Here is a 23,825-nt window from a genome sequence, read left to right on the forward strand (position 1 = left end):
GCTCCATTTCAAGCAGTATATTCCCCCCATCCCCCGCAAGCCCCGCTCCCTTCTAGCAACCCCCGACGACTCCCGCATACCACCTCCCCTAGCCCGGGCCCGCTAAATCGGGCTCTGCGGCCACCCCATCAACTACCCCACCTTCCCCCAGCCTCGCCCAGGGTGAGTGGAGCCGCAGCGTCACCAGGGCAACCGCCCCCCACTGCCCATTCGCCCCACCGCTGCCTGGGCGAGGAGTTCACTCTAGGCAAAGGCACAGTGGCTGCCTTTTTCTTGATAAAAGGAAAAGTTAGGTGAGGATTTTTAAACTCACAGGCTTCTCCAGGGCCTGGGGCAAGTCTTCCGAGGACTGTAAGGGTGAATCCACTCAAAGAACTATCACTTTCCTGTGTAGCTCAATCATTATTATTTCACATGAAAACCCCAGAGGCCAAGCGAACCCCTCTGCGCTAGGATCTGGGGCCCAAATGTTCCGTGATTGTTTCCTGATATGCAACTGATGGAATCCATAAAATAAACACATTCATTTTTAAAGTGTTTTTAGATGATTCATTTGAGTGGCTATTACGTGTCAGCACTATTAATATAAATATGCATTTTGTAATCGAAGAACAACCGCCATTTTTAAACTAAAGAACATACAAAATTATTAATTACCCAACGAAAAGTCAAAATTCATTTTATATATGTATGCTCTTTTAAAGAGTGAAACAATTATTCTGTATGAAGCACAAATAAATAGTGGATACATTGGTAAAACCCTGCAGAATATACAACACAAACTGAACCCTAGTAAACTCATTCATAATAATGTATCGATACTGGCTCATCGGTTGTAATAAATGTTCCACACGGATATAAGATTTCGATAATAGGAGAAATAGGTGTGGGGCGGGGGAGGTGTTGAGAGAGTATATATACTTTGCACTCAATTTTTCTGCAAGCCTAAAACTACTCTAAAAAAGTCTATGAAGCACACACCAAAATATTAATGGTAATTATCTCTGGGCGGTGGAAATGTGGGCAAATTTTTATTTTTTTGTTTGAATTTTTACTGAAATTCTCCACAGTTTTGACAATGATCGTGTATATTTTTTGAGCATGTATTTTTCAAGCAAAAAAAAATTATAAAAATATCTATGGAAAATTTTAGAGACAGCACGAGAGGCTAATAGTGAATATTCCATTTTATTTCTACTTGACATAACAAAATCTGCATGAAGCTCGCATAAATGTTTAAAAACGAATCTATTTCAGTATTGTTAAAAAAGAATATTAAAGGCTAAATTTGAGAGGTTTTATTTTCTCTTTAGAATGAGCACAAATCTGAAAAGAAAGTATTGTTTTTTCTTTTTAAAAAATCTATCTCAAAGGATCATTTCTGCCTTCTTGGAAACGATTATTACTATTTACATGAAACGTTTTTTTCTAGTGAAGAAAACACTATTAAAAAAATAAGTTCTTGAGGGAAATTGGCCTGGCCAGCAACTGAACAGATTTCTGTAGATGGCCCAGAGGCATCTGCTTCCCTGTGACCCAGGGCAAAACTTTACCTTTCTGAGTTTCAGCTTCCTCTTTTGTGAAAACGGAAGCAATGGTACCTCTCTCTCTCTGGATTGGTTGGAAAATATAAAATTTTAGCTCATATAAGACTTCTGGTATCATCTTCGTACATACAGGTGCTTAATAATTATTACTTCCTGTTCTTTTAAAAATATACTTTTCAGGATTTTAGTGGGGATCTTGAGATCCTGTAATAAAAGATATCTCTGGTTTTAGATTATTTACTTGTCGGTTCAAGAGAAAAGTCTGACGCGGAGAGCCTGGATGCTCTAAGCCCAGCACCATCACTAGTTATGCGCGAGTCGATAAATCGCCAAGCTTCTCTGGATCTTTTGTAATCTATTAAATGAGAGATTTGGACCAGTGATCTCTGTTTCCTTCGGCTTCTGTCATTCCACAGGGAAGCTCTGACTTAGAAAAAAGCTTAAATCTTAAGTGGCCCCTCTCTGCCCACAGGAGGGGCCAGCACCCACTGCCCTGCAAACAAAGCTGACATCTGCATTCTGTCCTTCCCCACAGAGGGGAACCTCCAAAGGTTTCTTTGAACTTTCTCCTCTGGATGATCTGCTGGTGCCCAATCCTGACTAGCAACTTCAACTCCAACCTACAGCCTTCACCAAAGATGCACTAGAACATCACTGGTGCTTTCTGCCAGTCATCAACACTACCACCTCTCGCCAACTTTTTATCACATAATAACATCTCCAAAGTTACAATGTGTCTTTCCGTTAATATTTATTGAGCACTTAACAGGCTATGTCTTCTCCATTCATTATCTCCTGTAAACCACAAAGCAGCCCTGGGGAAAAGAAAGCCCAGAGACACCGAATGCATTGCCTAGGGTCACACAGCTAGTAAAGAATGGGGCTAGGATTTGATTTCATGCTTCTGCTTTTAAACACCACAAGGGAAGCGGTGCTCCTGAGTTCCTCCAAGGCTCTGAAAAAGCATGCCTGAAAAGTATTCAGGCTGCAAGTCCCACTTCACAGGGGCTTCTCAGGAGAAGGGACAAGGGAGGAAAGAACTATGGGCGAATGTGTTCCCCCCTCCCCCACAATTCGTATGTTGAAGCCTGAATCCCCAATGAGATGGTTTTAGGACTTGGGGGAAGGTAAGTAGGTTTAGATGGCGTCGCAAGGGTGGGGCCCCATGATGGGGTTAGCGCCCTCGTAAGACTAGGAAGAGAGACCAAATCACACTTCCTCTCTCTGTCTTTTTGCCATGAGAGGACACAGTGAGAAGGTGGCAGTTGGCAAGCCAGGAGGAGGGTTATCTCCAGGAACCAAATCTGCCAGCACCTTGATCTTGGACTTTCCAGCCTCCTGTGAGAATTACATTCCCATTGTCGGAGCCTCCCAGTCTGTGGTGTTTTGTCATGGCAGCTGGAGCTGACAGATACAGAAAGGAAACTCCTTCCTCTTCATTTTAATTTTTTTTTTTCCTTTGAGGAACTCCTGCCTAGTAACCCTTCTGGCCCTGGCCTCTAACCTCTACGGCTGAAGAAGGAGTTACCTGAGAGTCCTACCTGGATGGAATGGACCCATTTATTAGTAATTTAAGAGTAATTTACTACAAGCACAGAGGAGTCACTCTTTTCTAACCTCTCCACCCAGACTACTGCAGAGAGCAATCTGGGCTCAGTGTCTCTGCCTCGAAGAGGACAGTCACCTGGGTGGGGTGACTGAAGGTCTACACCGGGCTGAGGGTAAAGGGGGCACACTTAGGGAATATTAGTGACTACTTTTCACACAGACTTAAAGTCACATTTTCCAATCGACTTTATCTATGATAAAACGGACATGTTTATCTTTATCCGTCTGTCTGTTTCTTAATTGGCTGAGAAGGTGAGAAGGGGAGGTGGCTGACACACGGCTGCCCCCGAGGCAGAAGGTAAGACCTGGGACGGCATGAGCCTCTTCCGCTCCAGCCCTGTGGCTTTGGGGAAATGACTTAACTCCACTGTGACTTTCTCCTTAGCGCCTGGCACGTAGTTAAATGCTCAATAAATGGTAGCCGTCGTCATTGATTAGAACGGATAAGAAGAATCTGCTGTCTTTTATTCTACAGTTTATTAGAGCGGACGTCACTCCAAGCCTCCTCGGATGAAAGAGCGATTGTTGGTATTCGTCAAATTCTTTTGGTGGATAAGTATCTATCGGGGGAAGGGTAAGGAGAGACCGAAGAATTTGGGCAAAGAGGGAAGAGCATTTTCCTTGCTCTTTGCCCAGGAATGGGGCGTCGAGGCTGATAGGGTGGGACTGCACGGAGGACACAGGCCGGGAGCCAGCTCAGCATCTGTCTGCAGGGCCCTGGATCTGGAGGGAATGTGATGGGCAGGCCAGCCATAAGGAAGAGAGGAGGATGGTCAGTAAAACAGCGTCCCCAGCTTTCTAGCCTACCCACCGGAATTCGTACAAAGCCATTGGCTGTCTCTGCATCAGCCTGATTCCCAAGGGCTTCTGGAAGCTCTTTCAGACCCTCAGCCCTGCTTTGAACTGCAAAACCCGGCACGGAGAGTAGGCCCTGACGAGGCCGAAGCAGTTCTCACCAGCACAGTCTTTCCCTCGACCTTGATCGAGCCGTGACTGAACTCCGCCCTTCTTTATTAAATGGCAGTGACTGACACCGTCCTGGGCTGCTTTCTGTTTCTCACTCTGATCCCTCCATCGTGACACGACACAGTATGCCCTTGATCCTCTACGTGAGATGTGATCGCTCCCCTTGGTGACGGAGCATGGGTTTCCGAGGCAGGCAGCTCTGGCATAGAGTCTTCCTGTCACCTTTCACTAGCCGAGTGGCCTTGGATAAGCTCTTTTGAACCTTAGTTGCTTCCTCTGTGGCACAGAAATAACAGTATGCGCCTTGCTGTGGCGGAGACTCATGAGGTGATCTCTGTAAAGCAGCGGTCCCCGACTATTTTGGCACCAGGGAGGGGTTTCATGGATGACAAATTTTCCGCGGACCAAGGTGGGGGAGGGGTAATGGTTTTAGGATGATTCAAGCGCATTACATTTCTTGTGCACTTTATTTCTATTATTATTACATTGCGATGTGTAATAAAATAATTATACGGCTCGCCATGATGCAGAATCAGCGGGAGCCCTGAGCTCGTTTTCCTGCAACGTGTCGGTCCCTTCTGGGGGCGATGGGAGACAGTGACACCCGGGGTGTCTGTCTTATGTCCAGTCCACTCCGTAATCTCGATTTGGTTGCTGTCACTGCAGAAAACCCTGCTTCACAAAGATAGGATGCTGGAAATGAAGCCGGCTTTTCAGTGCTTCGGTGGCAGTCTCAGGATATTCTGCCTTGACGTTAATCCAGAATGAATGAAGAGTTGAAGTCGTCTCAAAGATACTTTTAGGGCCACCGTCATGTGCGATCACAAGCAGCTGATCCTCTTCCAGCATGGACAAAGTCGATTCACCTGGCTTATTCACAAACGGGTCACGGATCCATTCCTTCCCAGTTCGGGGGTCTTTTGTGGTTGGGAAGTCATGCTCAAATGCTTTTTGAAAGCTGAGACAGGTAATCGTGCCCCAACTGGGAGGAAGAAGGTCCTGGCTCAGTCTCTTTCAAAATCTCTGCGTCATGCTCAAACGCTTTTTGAAAGCTGAGACAGGTAATCGTGCACCGACTGAGAGAAAGAAGGCCTTGGCTCAGTCTCTTTCAAAATCTCTGCAAATGTTCAAAAATCCCAGTGTTCACTCGTCGCCCCCATAATCCCAGATTGGCTTTGAATGAGACCACTTTATCTGCCGATTTGAACACAGTTGTCGTTCTCCCCTGGAGTGACAGATAGAGTTGGTTAAGAAAGTCGAATATGTCACACAAGTAAGCAAGTTTTGCGACCCATTCTGTGTCACTGAAATGTGCTGCCAGTGGGTGACTGTTTTTCTGAAAGAAATCTCTGGAGTGGTTCTCGTAACTCAGAAACTCTGGCCAGTGATCTACCGATAGAAAGCCCTCTCACCTCCGTGTATGAGAGAGGACACGTGTGCTCTGAGTCTATCTCCTCACAGAGCTGGGTGAACAGACGTGCGTTAAGGGCACGTACCTCAATGTGGCCGATCGTTTTAATCACAACCTGCAAAACGTTGTGAAGTTCAGGTGACATTTTCCGGCTAGCCAGCATTCCTCCATGGATGACAGTGCATAGCAGACTCACATTCAGAAGTGACCTCTTTGATCTGAGTACTGAAACCGGAAAGCCGTCCAGTCATGGCAGTGGTTCCGTCTGTGCATATATAGACACAAAATGAGCAGTTCGGTTTTCCTGATAGGTAATCCTTCAAAGACTGGAATAGTTCTGTAACCGTGGTGTCGACTGGCAACAAAGTGCACATAACATATCCTCGTGCACATCCTCCTGAAAAATAAATGGCACAGAAACAAGCATTATTGCCTTGTCGTGAACATCGGTAGACTCGTCAACCTGGATTGCGTACCAGAGTGACTCATTAATCCTCTAACAACTGTGCCTCAGTGTGCTCTGCTATTTCGTTGATTCATCTAGCTATGGTGCTAGCCGAAAGAGGAACACGTGCCACCTTCTGAACTGCAGCCTCTCCTAAAAGTTCACGACAGATGTCCTTAGCAGCAGGCACAATCGACTATTCACCGATAGCTCAGCAATGCGGTTAGCCGCTAAGAATGATGCTCTCAGTGCAGACACGTCTGATGAAGTGGCGGCCTTCGATAATTGCTTCTGTTCTTCGTGTTCACCGTTTTTTTCTTTTGAACAACTCCAAAGGCTTGTCTTCTAATGCAGGGTGCGTGGTCTCTACGTGGCAAAGAAGTTTTGAAGGTTTCATGGCTTCGTTGGACAGCCGGTCATGGCATACTACACAAAGCGGGCTTGGAGAACGTGAATCCCCTGTTGCAATGAACCGTAATTTAAGTAGGACTCTTGGTATTTTCTTTTAAATGCAGCCTTCTTTTTGTCGGCCGTCTTGAGAGTCTTCTGCTGTCTCATCATTGAGTCTTCCCCCATTTTCAAAGCTCTCCGGTGATGTTTGTTTTTTATACATTTGGGCTAGGGTTAGCTTGTGGGCTTACCAAAACTGTGACGGAGACAAGGGCACAGTGCAGGAAAGGGGCGCAGACAGAAGTGGTAAATAAAATAATGGGCGGGCCACACACAGACTAAAAAATAAGTGTTGGAGTCTGACTTAAAGCCTGTCACCAGATGCGGCTGTATAATCAAAGTTCATCAACTCATCTGCCACTATCAAGGCTGCCACCAGATGCAGCTTAATTGTCACTTGCCACTTACTGATAGGGTTATGATAGGAGTCTGCAAGCAATTGATTATGTATTATGGTCTCTGTGCAGTCCGAACTCTCTGCTAATGTTAATTTGTATTTGCAGCCGCTCCCCAGCGCTGGCATCCCCACCTCAGCTCCTTGTCAGGTCATCAGGCATTAGGTTCGCATAAAGAGCGTGCAGCCTAGATCCCTCGCATGCGCAGTTCACAATAGGGTCCGTGTTCCTATGAGAACCTAAAGCCTGATGATCTGAAGCAGAGCTGAGGCGGTGATGCTAGCGCTGGGGAACAGATACAAATACAGAGGAAGCTTTGTTCACTCGCCCGCCACTCACCTCCTGCTGTGCGGCCCGGTTCCTAACAGGCCACTGACCAGCACCAGTCCCCAGTCCGGGGGCTGGGGACCTCTGCTGTCAAGGGTTTAGTGTCGCCCGATCTGTGCATTACAAACGGCTGCTAAGAGTGCATGCACGGGCAAATGCGTGTCTGCCTGGGGAACCCCAGCGTCCTCTCTAAGGCTCACCTGGAGTTCGCTTCTTCTCTGAAGCTTTCCCCGACTTCCTTCAGTGGGGTTCATTACTTCATATTCGGTGATGCCCTAAGACCTTAGACATACTTCAGTTTCAGTGCTGACAAAGAGATTATGAGCTCCTTGAGGGCAGTAAATGTATATATTTGTAAATTAATAGACTTTTTTAGAGCAGTTTTTGGATTACAGAAAAAAATCGATCAGAAAGTACAGAGCTATCAGGGGGATTACTTCGTAATGTATATAAATATCTATGTTGTACATCTGAAAATAATGTATATAAATATCTAAATATCTGAAACTAATGTAATATTATATGTAAATTATAATTGAAAATTTGAAAAATAAGAAGTACAGAGTCGCCACATGCCCCCATACTCCCCAGCAGTTTCCCTTATTATTAATATCATGTGTCGGTGTGGCACATTTGCTACAATTGATGAGTTGATACTGACGCATTATTATTAACTAAAGCCTATGGCTTACGCGAGGGGCTAGTCTTGGTTTTGCGTGGTTCTATGGGTTTTGACCAATGCAGATGTCAGGTATCCAGCACCATAGTATCATACAGAAGAGTTTCACTGCCCTCAACATCCCCCATGCTCCATCTGTTCAGTCCTATCCCCACCCCCCCAAACCCTGGCAACCAATGATCTTTCTACCATCGCTGTAGTTTTGCCTTTTCCAGAACGTCATATAGCTGGAATCATACAGTACAGAGGTTTGGGTGCCACTAAATACCTTATATGCGGTGGCACCTGGAGACGTCAGACACTCGTTTGTTTTAGCACCGATCAAAGAGACTGTGACCTTAAGGGCAGTATTTCTTTTTCTTTTTTCTTTTTTCTTTTTTATTTACTTTAGGATCTCCCACAATACTAAGTACATAGTAGGTACTAGGTATTCAATAAAATAATAGTAGTGGCAATAACAATAAACTATTAGTTATTGTTATATACTTAAAAGTATATTACGAACAATGAAGAATGGAATTTTTTAAAAAAAAATAGTTTCTAAAATTAGGGATCTTACAGTCTGGGCAGGCCGCCAGTTCTTTTTGGCTGATTTTTATGAGTCCTATTAAAACAATAATTCTTTTCAACTCCAAAATTCTAAGCAAACTCCTAATAACCACCATAGCCCACAACTATAATTTGAGATGAATCGTGTGACCAGTTTTGAATTTCAGCTCTGACCAAACACTTTCATTTCAAAACCCAAGTTAATTCTTTTTATTCCCCCCCCCACCCCCCACTGACTACAAAAGCGCAGAAGAATGGATGGGAGAGAACGAGATGATTCACTGTTTACTTAGAAGTAGCCTCTGCATGATGAGGAACAAGTTAAGGAGACGGAGGGTTACTTCACAGATCAGAATATTAACCAAGGAGTATTTAGAGTAAACCTCTAGACCTGGGTAACGAGGGCAGAAGAATAAACGGATGCGCCAAGGAAACGAACTATCATAATAAAATCATATTCTTAGACAAATAAGGGAACAGTGGTAAAGGCACACACTGAGCAAAGTCAACTAGAGTCGCCCTTAGAAAATCAAGAGTTCTGAAGGGTTCTGGCACCTTCTTGGCCGCACTGCACTGTCTGAGACACAGACGCTGCTCTCTGAATATTTTTTTCAGAATTAGACTGGTAATGTTTAAAAGAAATAAAATGAAAAAGGCTCGCCATCGTCACGACGCTTCGGGCTTTGCCTTCATCCTTTTATTTGATGTTCAAAATGAGAGCACAGGTTTTGGCATCAGACGGAGCCTCACATATTTTAAAAATTGAAGTATAATTTAGATAATGTGCAGTACATAAATCTTACATGTATAGTTGGGTGGGAGAGGGAGAGAGAGAGAGAGAGAGAGAGAGGGAAGTAGGGAAGGAGGGAGGGAGACAGAGAGGGAGAGACAGAGAGAGAGTTAGACCCTAGGATGAACCAAACTGATGCCCACCTTTGGTGTCTGTGTCTTCCTGTAAGCCACTCCCAGTGAGTGCAGACAGAATCTATGATTTTCACCTAACCAGTAGAACATGGCCAAGGTGATAGGATGTCACTCCCATGACTATGTTATGTTTTTTAAAGACCCCCACCTTACCAAATCGGAAGGAGAGACTCTCATTGCTGGTCTGACGAATCGAGTGGCCACCTTGGAGAAGCCCATGTGGCAAGGAACCGTGAGCAGCCTCTAGGACCTGGGGGCAATCTCCAGCCAATAGCCATCGAAAACCTGGGGCTATCAGTTATACAGCCATGAAGAAGTCATTCTGCCAACAACCTGAATGAGCCTGGCTGCTGGTTCTTCCCCCATCAAACTTCCAGATAAGAACACAGCCCGGCCCACATCTTGATTGCAACTCAGAGACAAGGACCTAGCTAAGCTGTGCCCAGACTCTTGATCCATGGAAACTGAGAGAAAATACATATGTGATGTCTTAACCCACTAAGTTTGTGGTAATTTGTTTTTGCATCACAGAGAACTAATACAATATTAATGTAACCACCAGGCTGATGAAAATATAGAACATTCTAGCACCTCGGAAGATGTCCTCATGTGCCCTACTGGTTAGTAATGCCTACCACCCCAAGGGGAAAGATTATTCTAACCACTATCGCCAGAAATTAGTTCCGTTTGTTTTTGAATCATGCAGTATGGATTCTTTTGTGCCTAAAAAAGTATCACTTCTTTTACCTAATGTCATGGCTGTGAGGTTCATCCATGTCCTGTGTGATGGTAGCTCATTCTTCTCCGCTGTTTGAATGTACCACGTCCTACTTCAATACGATGAACACTTAGGTTGCTCCTACCATCGGTAATTATGCTTCCATGAACATTCTTGAACATGCTTTTAGTAGGGAAAAAATCGGGCTTCCACTTGGTGTACAGCCAGGCGTGGCACTGCTGGGTCACAGCGTTGGCCTATTTATTGGTACCACTGGGCATCTTTTCAAAATGGTCATATCAATTTACATTCCCACAGGTGATATAATAGAGCATCGGCTGCTCACAACAACACATGGTCTTGTCTTCGCCTGTTCTCTTGAAAAAATGAGGATAACAACAGTACCCACTATCCAGAGCCGTTTCAAAAACCAAGTGAGAACATATACAAAATGTCCTCATGACATAGCACTTGTTTGATAAATGGTAGATGTTTCGTTCCACTTTGCTTTGCCAGTTCACGCAGGTAGAAGTGGCTGAGCTGAGAGTCAAATCCCAAGGGACGAATTTCAAACTCTGTCCTCTTTCCACTGACCCCCACCAGGCTACTTTCCAGCCATTTTTATTGGGCAACGATCTCCACAATATTTCAAAATTATCTCTTCTTGTAGACTCCCTTCTCCAGCATAGATGGCCAGGAAGAATGTGCTCTCGCTATATGACTTAAAAGACAAAGCGAATTGCAACTCGACAATGTAAAGGGTATTTGTGATTTCTTTTACAGAAAATGTCCACACTCTACTGCAATATACTGGAGAGCATTCTCTCTACCGAATACCTCCTGTTGAAAGTGGCCTTGACTGCCTTCGCTGATTTCTCCATCTGAAGAGCTTGTTTTATTCGTGGTTGGTCCTAAATTGTCAACTTCTTCACTTTTCTGCCATATTAACAGACCAATTGCTGTATCATTTATTCCTTGTCGATATGATGAGTTCTGTTCACGAAAGGATCGTGTGTTGGTGGCCGTGAAGCCTGGCGACGCGGGCCTCGCAGCCCAAAGACAGGACGGCAGATGGGTGACATGGCTCACACATCGGAGAGCGCTCCAAGGACCACACAAGGGCCTGTTTGGAAATCCCAAAAGCACCCGGGGCCAGTCTGGCATTAAGGCTTGTTTGCCAAAGCGCTAACGTGTTTGCAATGCACTGGAATGTGATAATGTCGATTTAATGTTTGTGGAAAAAAGGCAGATGAAATAAAGTCAGATTGAGGACACCATCCAGAGAGGGTGACACGCTCTCAGAGAACATCCGTCGTGGTGATCCGGACTCTTTTAGACGCATCTTCAGTATCCCTTTGTGTTTTGCCCGTTTGCCTTTATCCCATTCAACGACCTTGTGTGTTGAAAATACGTGAAAGTTGCAGATGAAAAGGACAGTTATGACTTAAAAGGTAAAAGTGAGAAAGAAAAGAGATAATCAACATTCAACCAGGAACACTGAAAACCGGCTCAGGACGTGCCAATCCCCCCAAACAGGGACTTGGAATCATTTGTCGTTTTAGCCCTAGCATCTTGTGCAGGTGACTGATAGAAGCTTGCTGAACGAACAAGTCGGGTGTGAAGACAGTGTAACCCAGACGGAGAGACAGCTGGTACTGCACGATTTCCAAAAGGCCCTGGGCACCATCTCTGGTACACATCTGCCAAGGACCTGGTTGCAGGACGAGGTGCTGTAAGCCCAGGTGATGGTCACACGGGGAGGATGTGCAGAAGCCAAGTGACTGGGACTTAGGAGGCTCGAGGACTTTTATGGACTTATCCCATAACAGACACAGCACTCCCGCCGGCCAGACTGCTGGGGATGCGAAAATGGACTAGACTCGGCCTCCCCCGTGGTGCGCAGGGTCCGCTGAGGCAGGGGAGGAGGGGTGGTTACGGACGTGACAGGAGCTGTGGCGGGATGCTGGTGGCCACAGTGACGTGCTGAGAGCAGCCGAGTCCCAGCCACGTCCTCGCCTGAGCCCCGCCACGTCTGACCGGCCTTCCGAGGGCAGGCATCTCGCTGTGCCGGGTGTGCTACTTCTAACGGGTCTCCCCACCATTACAGAGCCACGCATCCCCTGAGAACCGGACCTGTCTCTGCAGCTGCACGCCCTTCTCTTCCCTCGGCCGCCCCTCTCCTAGGCCACACACAATATCATTCATTGATATCCGTGAAATTAGTTGAGCTTATATAATGCTGAGTATTGTTAAAAACTAAAAGGGTAATAAAAACAGTATAATGTCTATTAAATGTATATGTAATACCTACAATGTGCCAGGTTGTGTTTTAAGCATTTACATGTTTTAACTCATTTAATCCTCACAGTAACCCTAGGGGGTAGGAACTGCTAACCGTCTCATGTAACAGATGAAGAAACCAAGCTCTCTCTAGGGAGGTGGGCAATTTGCCCAAGATGACCCATGGCTGGAACTTGACCTGGGACCGTTGAGCTCCAGACCCCACCCTCTCACGACAACGTGCCTTCCAGGAGGTTAAACAGAACAACAAAAACAACAAAAACCCCACAGAATCAGAGGTTAAGTATGAAAAAAACTGTCAAAGGAAATTAGATGTACGATAGACTACCAGAAACATAAACGTTTGGTGCTCACTTAAAAATAATAAACGAGTAGAAACGTATATGCAAGTAGCTGAGAAGGTGTTAGAAACGGCAAGATAAATAATAAACAGGCATGTAAAATCATTTATTAAAAGTATGGAATAATCTGGGATTGTATAGATACGTATGCACAACTGGAAACATTTATTATGAAATCTTGGTAGAGATGGAACTTCCAGGTAAATACATTTTCATTTTCTCTGAATAAATGGGTTGTGAACAATTAAACATTTTTGTTGCTATTGCTATTACTATTGTCCTGCATGTGATCGTTCTGCACTGGGTACTCTGTTGCATATTTCATTTCATTGTTAAAACCACCCTAGGGAAAGTTTAGTATTGGCTTCTTTTTATAAATAAGGAAACTAAAGCATGGAGAGCTTAAATAAATAACCCCAGGTCCTCAGCTGAATGTGTTGGCAGAGCTGGAATCCAAATCAAGGTCTGTTTGGCGTTTAAAGCCTCAGTGTACCCAGTATGAAGCTTCTCTCTGCCGAGTAACCCACCATCACAGTCATGGCACAGACATTGAAGTGCTACTGTGGGAAGCGCCCCGAATCTGGAGGTCATGACCTGGCTTCCTTCTCCAGAACAGCATGACTTGGGGCAAGTCTCCCAACCTATGTGAATCTCCATGTTCTCATCTGTAAAATGATGAGAATTATATCTTGTCCCAGGATTACTGGTAGAGCAAATTAAAATAAGTGAAGACCTAGACGGGAACTTGTCAATTCTTTAGTGTGTGGTGGGGGGGGGGGTGGCAGGGAGGCAGGGAGAGGGTGAGGTGGTTAATTTTAGGTTTCAGTTTGGCTGGGTCATGGTGCCCAGCTTTTGGGGCAAACATTAGTCTAGATGTTGCTATGTAGATCTTTTTCTTAAGATGTGAGTAAAATTTAAATCAGTAGATCTTGAGTAAAGCAGATTACCCTTCAGAATGTGGGTGGGCCTCACCCAATCAGTTGAAGATTTGAGAGCAACGTTTAAGATTAACGTTTCCCAAGGAAGAAGGAATTTGGTGTCAAGACTGCAACATAGAAATGCTGCTTTAGTTTCCAGCCTGCCATACAGGTTTGGGGTTCACCAGTCCCCACTATCACGTGAGCCAGTTCCTTAAATGTCAATCTCTCTCTCTCAACAAATGTATCCTATTTCCTATTAATTCTGTTTCTCTGTAGAATTCTGACTAATACAGGGCAAGTCTGGAAAGTCTTCAAAAAAGGGAGATCCTGCCTGAACCAAGTCCCCCCGAAGAGTAGACATGTAGACCCCGATAGGCTTCAAATGCCAAAGACGCTAAAGACAGCTCACCTGTAACCAAGGCTGTCATCTGCTCTCTAGATGACAGGCGGGAGGTAAGATCTGTAGGATGCTAACCGAGGGATGTGTGGGAGCTAGGGGTGCACCTGGTGATGGGAGTGGAAACTTGGAGTGTTCAAAGAGGCCGAAGCCATGGTGGGGAGTGAGGAGGAGTGAGAGGACACTCGAGAGCTGAGCCACCTGGTGAAGAAAGGGCCTGGATCCTCCCCTCACAGCCTGTGCTTCTCACTCACCGCTTTCTGACATGACCATCCATCTACTCATCTACCTACAATCTCGGCACCACCCAGGGCTGCATGCTCCTTCGGGGCCCAGGCCAGGAGCTTTCCCCGGGCCGGGCACCTGCTTCTGGTGGTCTCTCTGCCTGAAAAGCCAGTCTTGCAATTCTTCACTTGGCAATTCAAAGCTATTCCTTTTTTAAGGCTCACTTCACACATTACATCCTGCCTTTTCTACAAGGAGAATTAAGCATCCCCCTCATCTTTCTTCCCCTAGTTCTTTTAGATGCGTTTATCAGTATCACAGGCTGCAAGTTTCTTGAATTCCTGGTGCCTAGCTAGCATCATACCCAGTATTCAGTAGGGGTTTAATAAACATTCATTGAATAAATTGGGCCGGAAAAGATTTGCTTGGTTTCGAGAGGATTTTAAGCAACCATATCTGTGGTCATAGGACTGATAAGTGGCTGATCTGAGATTCAAGTCGAAGTGTTTAGCTCTAAATTCAGGATTCTTTCCACTACACCACAGCTGATACACAGGCTGGGAGTTAAGGGACGTCCTTGGGGCAAACCCCAATTCCTGAAGGTGATGGCGGAAAGTTAACGAGCCCCCAGAATCGACCAGGTACCATTTATTTAGTGTCTAACATTTGCCAGATTTGGACACAAAATTCCCACTGACGGAAAGGGAAGGTCCAGGAGCAGAAGGCAGGAGAAATGTCAGAATGCTCCTCAAACTTCTGAGCACAACCCACAGGAAGAAATGCATTTTGCATTATAAAGCAGCGGACACATTCACGGACATAGACACGCACGGAAAATATTTACAAACAACGCTGCCCCTTACCACATGCCATGCGTTCTGATAGTCTCTGTTCTGTCTTCTTTTATCTGGTTCTGGTGGACTAACTAATGGGACGAATCCCAGAATTGGAAAAATACTGCAGCTCAGTAATGTGAAAACGGCAAGAGCGTGAAGGTGCCCTGGGCACAGACACGAGCCTTCCCTCAGCCCCTGGTCTTCCTCCTTCCTCTCGGCCCACATTCTCTTCCTCTTCTAATGCAAAGGCAGCTGGTTTCAGGGGGCCATCTCCTTCCGCCCGCCTTCCCAACAAATAGATGCGATTTCTCTTTTGCTGGTAAATTCTAATGCTAACTTGTAGCTACTGAAAAATTTATTTACACAATAACACTGACATGGCATGTTCTATGTTGTCATATAAATGGAAAACCATAAAGGGGCTCTTTTTCTCTTCTGTTTCAGTATTTCCACAAAACAGGAAGCCCAAGAACTCAGTTCCGGCGATTGTTCAGGCCTAACCATGCCGAGGACTAGACTGATGTCACCTCCACCGGGCCCTCAGGATCCAAAGGGTAACCTAAATCCCGGACTCTCGTGTGGCTCTCTGAGTCTCTTCCTTGGTCACAAATAATTTTACCGAGGGGTCCAATCTAACCATCAAACCCTCGTTCTACTTCTTCTTTGTTTGTGGACTGAGTTTACATGCCAGCAAGGCCGGACCCCGTCGCTGAATCCCAGCCCCCCTCTCGGTGGCACGCTGGGAAAGGCATTTCTTTCTTTCCTTATTCTTTTTCTTTTAGGTGAGGCGACCCTTGGGTGACCTCACAGATTGCAAGGACCTTGTCAGCTTACAATCCCTTATTTTTTTTATTTTTCAATCCTACAGCAACTGGTCTTCCTAGGTGGTCTCCCATCCAAGTACTAACCAGGCCCGACCCTGCTTAGCTTCCGAGATCAGATGGGATCGGGCTTGTTCAGGGTAGCATGGCCGTAGACCAGGAAGGGCCTTTCTCTACTGGTAAGAATGCTCGTAGAAACCACGAATGCTAACCACGTGGCTCTCAGAAGTTGACGACAGCTTCCGTGACCTTCCTTCCCTCCACCCACCCCTCCCCAGTCGCCTCCAGCTTTCCAAGCTTCTTTGTACACACACTCACGCTAGAACAGAATGCTCGCGCTTGCGATTTTCGCTTATCTGACGTGTTTGCTCAGTCCAGCCTTGTGTATGGTGTAAACAGTGGCTGGTGCAGGAGAAGGCTGAGCTCATTGCTTGCACAGTTCAACTCTCTAACCGAGCCAGTTCCCTCTGGTCTCGGCCTCTGCTCAATCCTATGACAAACGGTAACGTTTCAAATCCACAACCAGGTAGGTGTGTGGATTTAAACCAGGTAGCTCAGGTCAGGTGTTCCTCCAGGAGCCCTGGCAGGCAGAGCAACTGAGGAGAAACTTGGGCTTGATTAAATTCCTAAGGTCACTGAGCTGTACCTCAGCTTTTTTTCGTACAATTCTGTGGGCACTTCCAGTATGATGCGAGGCATGCGTGTGTTTCTAAACAGACACGCACCCCTCTTGCTCTGTAAAATGGTGTATGAAAGATGGGGTTCGTGGGGGGGGCAGGGATGAAGTGGACCACTCGGACCCTCATAGCTATCATCAGAGCCCTAATGAAATGGTAATGATCTTGATTAAAAGACTGACACAGTGAAAAAGGCATGTTAGACTCCTAGTAAAAAAACAAAAAACAAAAAACAAAAAACACACAACAGCAAATATAAGACTTCACCTTTTAAAAAAGGAGGGAATGAAAAGTAGGAACTCGACCAGATACCCATATTCACAGCAGCCCTGTTCACAATAGGCAAGAGGTGGAAGCAACCAAGTGTCCACTGACAGACGAATGAACAAGCAAAATGTGCTCTCTCCATACAATGGGATATGATGCAGCCTTCAAAAGGAAGCAAATGCTAACAAAGGCTACGACGCGGATGAACCTCGAGGACAATTATGCTCAGTGAAATAAGCCGGACGCAGGAGGACAGATACCGTATGATTCCACTTATGGGAGGCACGGTAGCCAAAATTATAGAGACGCAAAGTAGCATGGTGATTGCCAGGAACAGGGAGGAGCGGAGAATGGGGTGTTTCTGGTTAATGGGTACAGCTTCAGTTTTGCAAGATGAAAAGAGTTTCTGGACACGGACAGCGGAGATGGTTGCACAGCGAGACTTTACTCCGTGCCGTTGAAATGAGCGCTTGAAAGTGGTTAAGACGGGAAATTTTATGTTCTATGTGTTTTACCACAATTTTAAAAACAGGGTGTGGGTAGCTTCACGGAAGGGGCTTAAGGGTTAACACCGATGAATTATGGGGACGGGGGCAAAATGCACACAGGTTGAGCAAACTGAGCACAGAAAAGTGAATGACAGGGGCTGGCCGCCCAGCTCCCTGCGGCGTTAATGGAGGCACCGAACGCTCACGCGCGGGAATCTCTTAACTGGAACTACTGTCACATTGTAGTGACATCCTTCCCCTCTTCGCCAGCGGCGTGGAGCGAAACCGCCGCGCGGAAGCTCGACCTTTAGCAAAACGCACTGTGCTACGCTGTCGTGACCAAGTCACTCGGTCACGTCATCATTCCACCGCCTCTGCCTTCGCTGCCTCGCGCTCTGCCTGAACGACTGGAAATGCTACACGGCCAGGCATCGCCCCCACGCCAATTACTCAGACGACTCTTCTTAAAACTCGGTTTTTACCATATATGGAAAAACCATTCCACTGTCAGTGGTAAAAATAGCATCCTACCTAGCAGGTGTCATCTTCCACCTGTGAACAAAAGATGGGGGCTGCCTCGGTAAGCCTGACGAGCTCGGAAACAAAAAGGAACCGCGTGGGATGTTTGGATCACAAAACAGTTGCTAACTGAGCAGGTTATACTGGCAAGTCACATCCTAAGGCCTATGTGATAGATTAATCTTTCTTTGAGCAAAACGTATCCACTGTTTTTATGCATCTAGAATAACATAAAGGGTCGGAATGCTCTCTTCTCCAGACCTCCAAACATAAACACTCAGGTCCGGAGCGAGACAAACCCAACATTGCTCATTACTAACTCTCACCCACATCCCTCTGCAAACCGCCTTTGGTACACGTTAACTGTCCTGCACCTAGCAATGTAAAAGAAGTAGACATCTCTCCATTTTACTCTTTATCTAACCTTAGAGATTTCCCCGCTTTACTTTCTCCCACTGCCTTAATCTACCACCAACTGGATTTTATGGAATTGTCCTTCCATCTTCTCCTTTGATTCTAATATATAAAACACACTGCGAAATGGCTATTCCCAGGAGCGTTTTCTCAATCTGTTGAGATTTTGCTTCCGGGACTAGCCCCAAAATCTTGGTTCAAATAAACTCTTTAAACCTTTCTTTAGGTTTAAAATTTCTCTCATCAACACGTCGATGAATGCTTAGAGTTACAGACTGCGGGAAATAATAAACTCACCTAGAGGCCTATTGGGGAAAGAATCTATCGACATTAATCCAGAATCACCAAAATAATCCCTTCCCTTTATTTCCAGGTGGAACACAACTTTTCTCGGAAGAAAACATTTTATGTCTTAATAAGGTCTCACGGATGAGGATCTTGCATGAGTGTTCAAAACAAGGGGACGGGTTGAACAAATGTCCCACAGGGTAGAGTCCAAACTGTACCGCACAGAGCCAAGCACCGAAGAAGATGCTTTTGATCCAAGGGGATATGCTAACATGATCATGATCAGACTTACAGGCGGGTAAGGAAATCATTGCTGATTTAAAAAATTAATCCGTACACCTCCTATAATGATATCTACAAGAACATTTTCGGGGGCATTTATAGCCTACATTCCTCTGTGTTAACTACCACAGCAGTCTCTATACTACTTCTTATCTTAAGGCTATGAAGATAAGACTCTAGACTATTTAGTGACATATCTCCTCAGTATCAATTTTAGTTATCAATGCCTATCTTTAAATTAAAACCACCGGATTTTCTATAGACCTGCCCGCATGGAAGCCACTAATAATCTCAGATATATTTGCTGATTGCGAAGACAAGGCTGGCCGAATCTGACGGTTAATTGTGTCAGATTTAAAGAGTCTGGTGCCTCATTCTACAAGAGGAATTGCCTTGCGGGCGGGGCCAGAATACTCACAGTTCATTGGCTGTAATCCCTGGCAATCATTTTTGAATGAGAACAGGCTTTGTCAACAGAATCAGGATGTTCAACCCAAGTCAGTTGCTTGAGGCTCCCTCTACCCTACACAGAATGTGGATAGGTGCTGCCTAAAATACCATTTCCCCACGTGTCTCCCTGCTGTCCAATCAGCCAAGGTTCCCAAACCCATTTTCTTCCTCCGAGTGTCCAAGGCTCTCCAGAAAGTGACCTCACACTACCTAGTCAGTTGAAGTGTCTCCCACTCCCAGGGTGCTTGTCCACCTCCTACCTCCCATCTGAACAGCCGCCTTCTACCACCCCACCAACATCGAGCCTTCTCTCCTCCAAGAACCAGCTAGCGTTCTCTCTCTTCCATGAGGTCCTGGCCAGCACCATCTACCAACACTTCCTCTTCTAAGTCGTCTTCACAGCCTGCCAGCCAGCACCACCATCCTCTGCCATTTGTTCAAGCACGTTTCTCTTTACCTGGATCTTGAGTGGGGCTTTCCTGCACTGGACAAAGAACTTGCCAGAAATATGGATTAGGTCATCTAGATCTACTCCTGTGTGTGTCATGTGACAGACAAGGCCATATTCTGTTCGTGTTTAGAAGTACACAGTACTCCAGTACCGTTTTCCTTGGCATGCACTGGTTTCTGTTTTCACCAGACAGCCCCTCCCCCAAGTCTAACAAATCTCATCCTAGCTACTAATCCTTCATTCCCCGATCTGTAAATTGAGGATTGTAAGAGGAAGTATTTTCTAGTCCTCCTCTGCTCCTGGCAGAGATCTAGCTCCACAAATGCTGCTGGTCACATGCCAACCTGCAGCCCCTGTCTCTCCTCTCCAAGGCCTGTGATTATGTTTGTTACATCTGTTAACTTTTCGCTCAGTCTCTGTCTTCTGTGTCCTCAGATTAACCGAGAACCCTCAGAACAACACATGAGGAGGGGTGCTACGGTCAGCTTCTGCACACATAACCTCTTCCTCGGAAGGGGGACCCACCTGAAACCGGCTCGAAGACCCTGCCACGTCGGTGTTTGGCAGGAATCTTCTAGCTATGTAGAATGCCACGACTGTTGTAGAAACAGCCCTAATTAATACCTTTGATGGAAAAGAAGTTAGATCATTACCTGCTGTCCAGTTAGTCGGTATTTTATGGCCATTGTAACAAATCACATTCTTCCGAGGCAGTAGAAGAATCTATTTACCCATTTCCATATTTTAACATTTTAACACATCCTTATCCATTTTAATCCAGTAGCCTATCCATGCTTTTCCACACTCTCTCTCCTGACACTTAGCAACACCCAAATCACAAAGCCATGTCGGCGTTGCCGGGGGACGGAGAAGGTGGTAGGAACAGGTTTTCTTCGGCTTGCCTGATTCGGAATCGTGGCTCATGGTGGCAAACTGCTGGAGCCCTTCATCCTGGCTGTATTCACCATGTCCCTTTCCTCTCTCTTTTCTGCCACCCCATCCCTGCCCAAAGGACCTCACGTCCTCATCCTTCATGAAGTCATAGGTCTATGAAAATCTTAGTCCAGATTTGGGGAGGAACGAAGGACTTCAGGAGAGGGGTCAGCACCGTGAGTCCAAGGGCGAGCTCCGGGCAGGAAATGGAAGACGAAGGCAAGGAGGTCAAGAGCCGGGAGGGTACAGAAGATGGCTCGTCATCCACGTTCTAAATGCTGCTGCCACCAGGACCTAGAACCGCAGTCTCTGTGGCTCCTTGCCCCGGTCTGGGGAACAGCAGCCAAAGCCTGGGGACGTGGAGTGGAAGCTGGCTGGCGTGCTGCAACCAGGCAGGTGCTGAGGGGCAGGACCGCTGCCACCTACAGGAACTGAAGGACCTCCGAGCCCGGCCGGCCAGCCTGGCACATCGGCGCAGAGTCACCTCCAGAACGGAGAGCTCCATCTCGCCGTACCCTGACTCTCCTTAGACAAGATGCGTTTCGTGCAGCAGCCAGCGTCATGCTGCCTGGGACGCAGTGCCGAGTGCTGTCAGTCCCCTTAGTTTCTCCTTCTGTCATTTTGGCATAGGCTGTCGAGCGAACGGGCATTCTCTATCTGTCCGCTGGGTGGGGGAAGGCGAGGTGGGAGGAAGGCGAGTGCCTGCTCTTCACTTTGGTGCGATGTCCCTAATGTATGCAAGGCGTGTGGCAAAGTAGATCTGGGTTCAGATCCTGACAGCTGTGTGACCAGAGGCAGGGGGCACATGTTCTCTGGGAACCGTATTCCTACTGTGCAAAGTAGGGGATCATAAAAATGACCCCACAAGGTTAGTGTTGGGATCGTCCAGGACATGGGTAACGCAAGGTCTGAGAGTCAGTGAGAAGCTGCCCCCACCCCGCACCAAGCCCTCGTGGCCAACCCTGGACCAGGAGCTTCTCGCTGACGTGGCCTTATCGAATTTCAGCACAACCACACGAGGTGTGATGACTCCCAACTTACGGACGAGGAAGTTGCATAAATAACATGCCTATGGGCATCTTGCTGGAGAGCAAAGCATGGAAGTCCCATGTTTCTGTCCTCATTCCAAGCCCTTCCCCCATCTTGGGGGCCATCTCAGAACCTCTGGACCCGTCCCACTGCAAGATGTGGCAGAAAGCTGCCAGAAAGTTTCTGAAAATACTTAAACCCTCAATTAGGGGTTCTATGCTTCCATTTGTAAGGTGTTTGAGTGACGTGAGTGGTACCGTGACACCCCCCACGCTCAGGTAATGCATCCCTTTATATAATTGACCTCGGAGTTCGAAAACTCGGTAAGAAAGACCACAGCTTGGAAAACAATAACTTTTTAAGTTTAGAAAACACACTTTTCTGTCTTCGGTCGTTCATCTTGAAAGAACAAGACTAAGCATCAACGGATCCCCAACTGATCCATAGCAATGACGTGCTGCCTGTGTCTGAGGCTGTTTATCAACACGAAACCTCTGTGCTGACGGCCCTCCGCTCCCAACCCCGGTCAGTCCAGCTGGCACTCAGGATTGTTTTTTAATTGGAAACAATAGAGAAAAGAGGAAGGGGATGACAGAAAGGGCACTGTGGTGTCCCTGCCAGACCTTCGGGCATCCGCAGTTGTCTTAAACACCACGGACTTTCTGGACATTCTTCTGCAGGCGCCTGGAGATTCGGAAGGGGCCCGGATGGCAGAAAGCAAGTGCCCTGCGAGCGGCCCTCCTCCCCGACAGCTGGAACCGGAGAGGAAATGCCCGTCCCCCTCTCTTCCTGCCCCTCCCGCTGCTCTCCCACCCGTGCCTCCCCCAGCGAATGACCGAGACTCAAATCATGGTCTCGGGACCAGCTTCTGGACGAACCCAGCCCAGAAGCAACTTGAGACTGAGAGCTGCTTCGGCAAGGGGAGAAGGAAGGGCCCAGGTGGATGATGATGAAGCGTCTCCACTCGTGAGAGGAAAAGCAGGACCGCCAGCTGAGTCTTTTTCTCAAATCCCCCGAGGCAGGGAGATGAATGGCCTTCTAAGGGAATCTTGGCGCATGAATCATGATCCCAAACTCTAAGTCATTTGCGTGCTCTACCAAATTCTTGAGAAATACAGAGAACATTGAATGCCAGAAAAGAGTAAATAAATAAAAGCAATTATCTGTTAAGGAGTAATTCCTTAAGAATGCTCACACAAAAGGTCACTGTGAAATTTTGCTACGTGCACAGAGGAAAACACAATATCTCTTGCATGGTATTTCTGCCCCAAAATGCATAACCTCAATCTTAACATGAGAAAACACCAGACGAATCTCCAAATGTAGGGAATAATTGGCTGGTGTTCTTTGAAAGCACAAAGATCGTGAAAGACAAAGAAAGGCTGAAGAACCGTAACTGTTGGGAGAAAATAGTTTAGTTTGACAACTAACTGTAATGTGGGGCTCTGGACTGGATCCCGAACCAGACAGAGGACATTTAGTGAGAAAAATGGCGAATTCGGAATAAGGCCTGTAGATTAATCATTACATAGCATGGCACCAATGTGAATATCCTGGTTTGGATCATTGTTCTGTGGTTATTTCAGATGTTAACATCAGGGGAAGCTGGGTGAAGGACATACAGGAACTCTGTCTTATTTTTATAATGTTTTGTAAATCTAAAATGACTTTAAAGTAAAGGCTAAAATCATGTTCCCTACAAATGATTAACCCGGCTCAGGATTGCTTTAACATCAGTAAATCATAATTGCAGAAAGCTTGCTAGATTGTTTCTGGGAAAGGGAAACAAAAAACAAAAAAAACAAAACAAAACAAAACAAAAAAAACGAGAAAAAGACACTGCCTGGTCCACTTTTTACAATCACACAAGCTGGAACATCCAGAGTCTTATTTCTAAGCCATGTTTCACCTATTCTTGGAAACACTGTTTTAAGGTGTTATTTCTACAAGGTTCACCTGAGACGCCCGAGCCAGGTGAATAAATAACTACAGGAGGACCTCCCGCCCCATTTGCTGGCCTGAGCTAAACGGCAGTTTTGATGAAAAGGAAAATACCAGACTTGCCCAACGTGGTGCTTAGTCTGCTTCGAAACAGCACATTATTGCCCTTGAAGTGATGAACGAATTAGGAAAGAAAAATGACGATGTTCAGTTAATCATATACCTG

The 23,825-nt window shown here is 46.2% G+C and overlaps 1 protein-coding gene and 1 non-coding gene across 2 annotated transcripts in view; both read right to left on the reverse strand.

Moving 5' to 3' along the window:
- SPATA13 (spermatogenesis associated 13) overlaps positions 1-23,825 on the reverse strand; it is a 295,901-nt gene that overhangs the window by 122,887 nt on the left and 149,189 nt on the right. The gene's annotated exons all lie outside the window — the stretch shown is intronic.
- Positions 15,899-16,017, reverse strand: LOC112482935. Its single transcript, XR_003047450.1, has one exon. It is a non-coding gene; the product is annotated as a 5S ribosomal RNA (ribosomal RNA).

This window comes from Pteropus alecto, unplaced genomic scaffold (assembly GCF_000325575.1).
Source record: "Pteropus alecto unplaced genomic scaffold, ASM32557v1 scaffold16, whole genome shotgun sequence".
Lineage (NCBI taxonomy): Eukaryota > Metazoa > Chordata > Mammalia > Chiroptera > Pteropodidae > Pteropus > Pteropus alecto.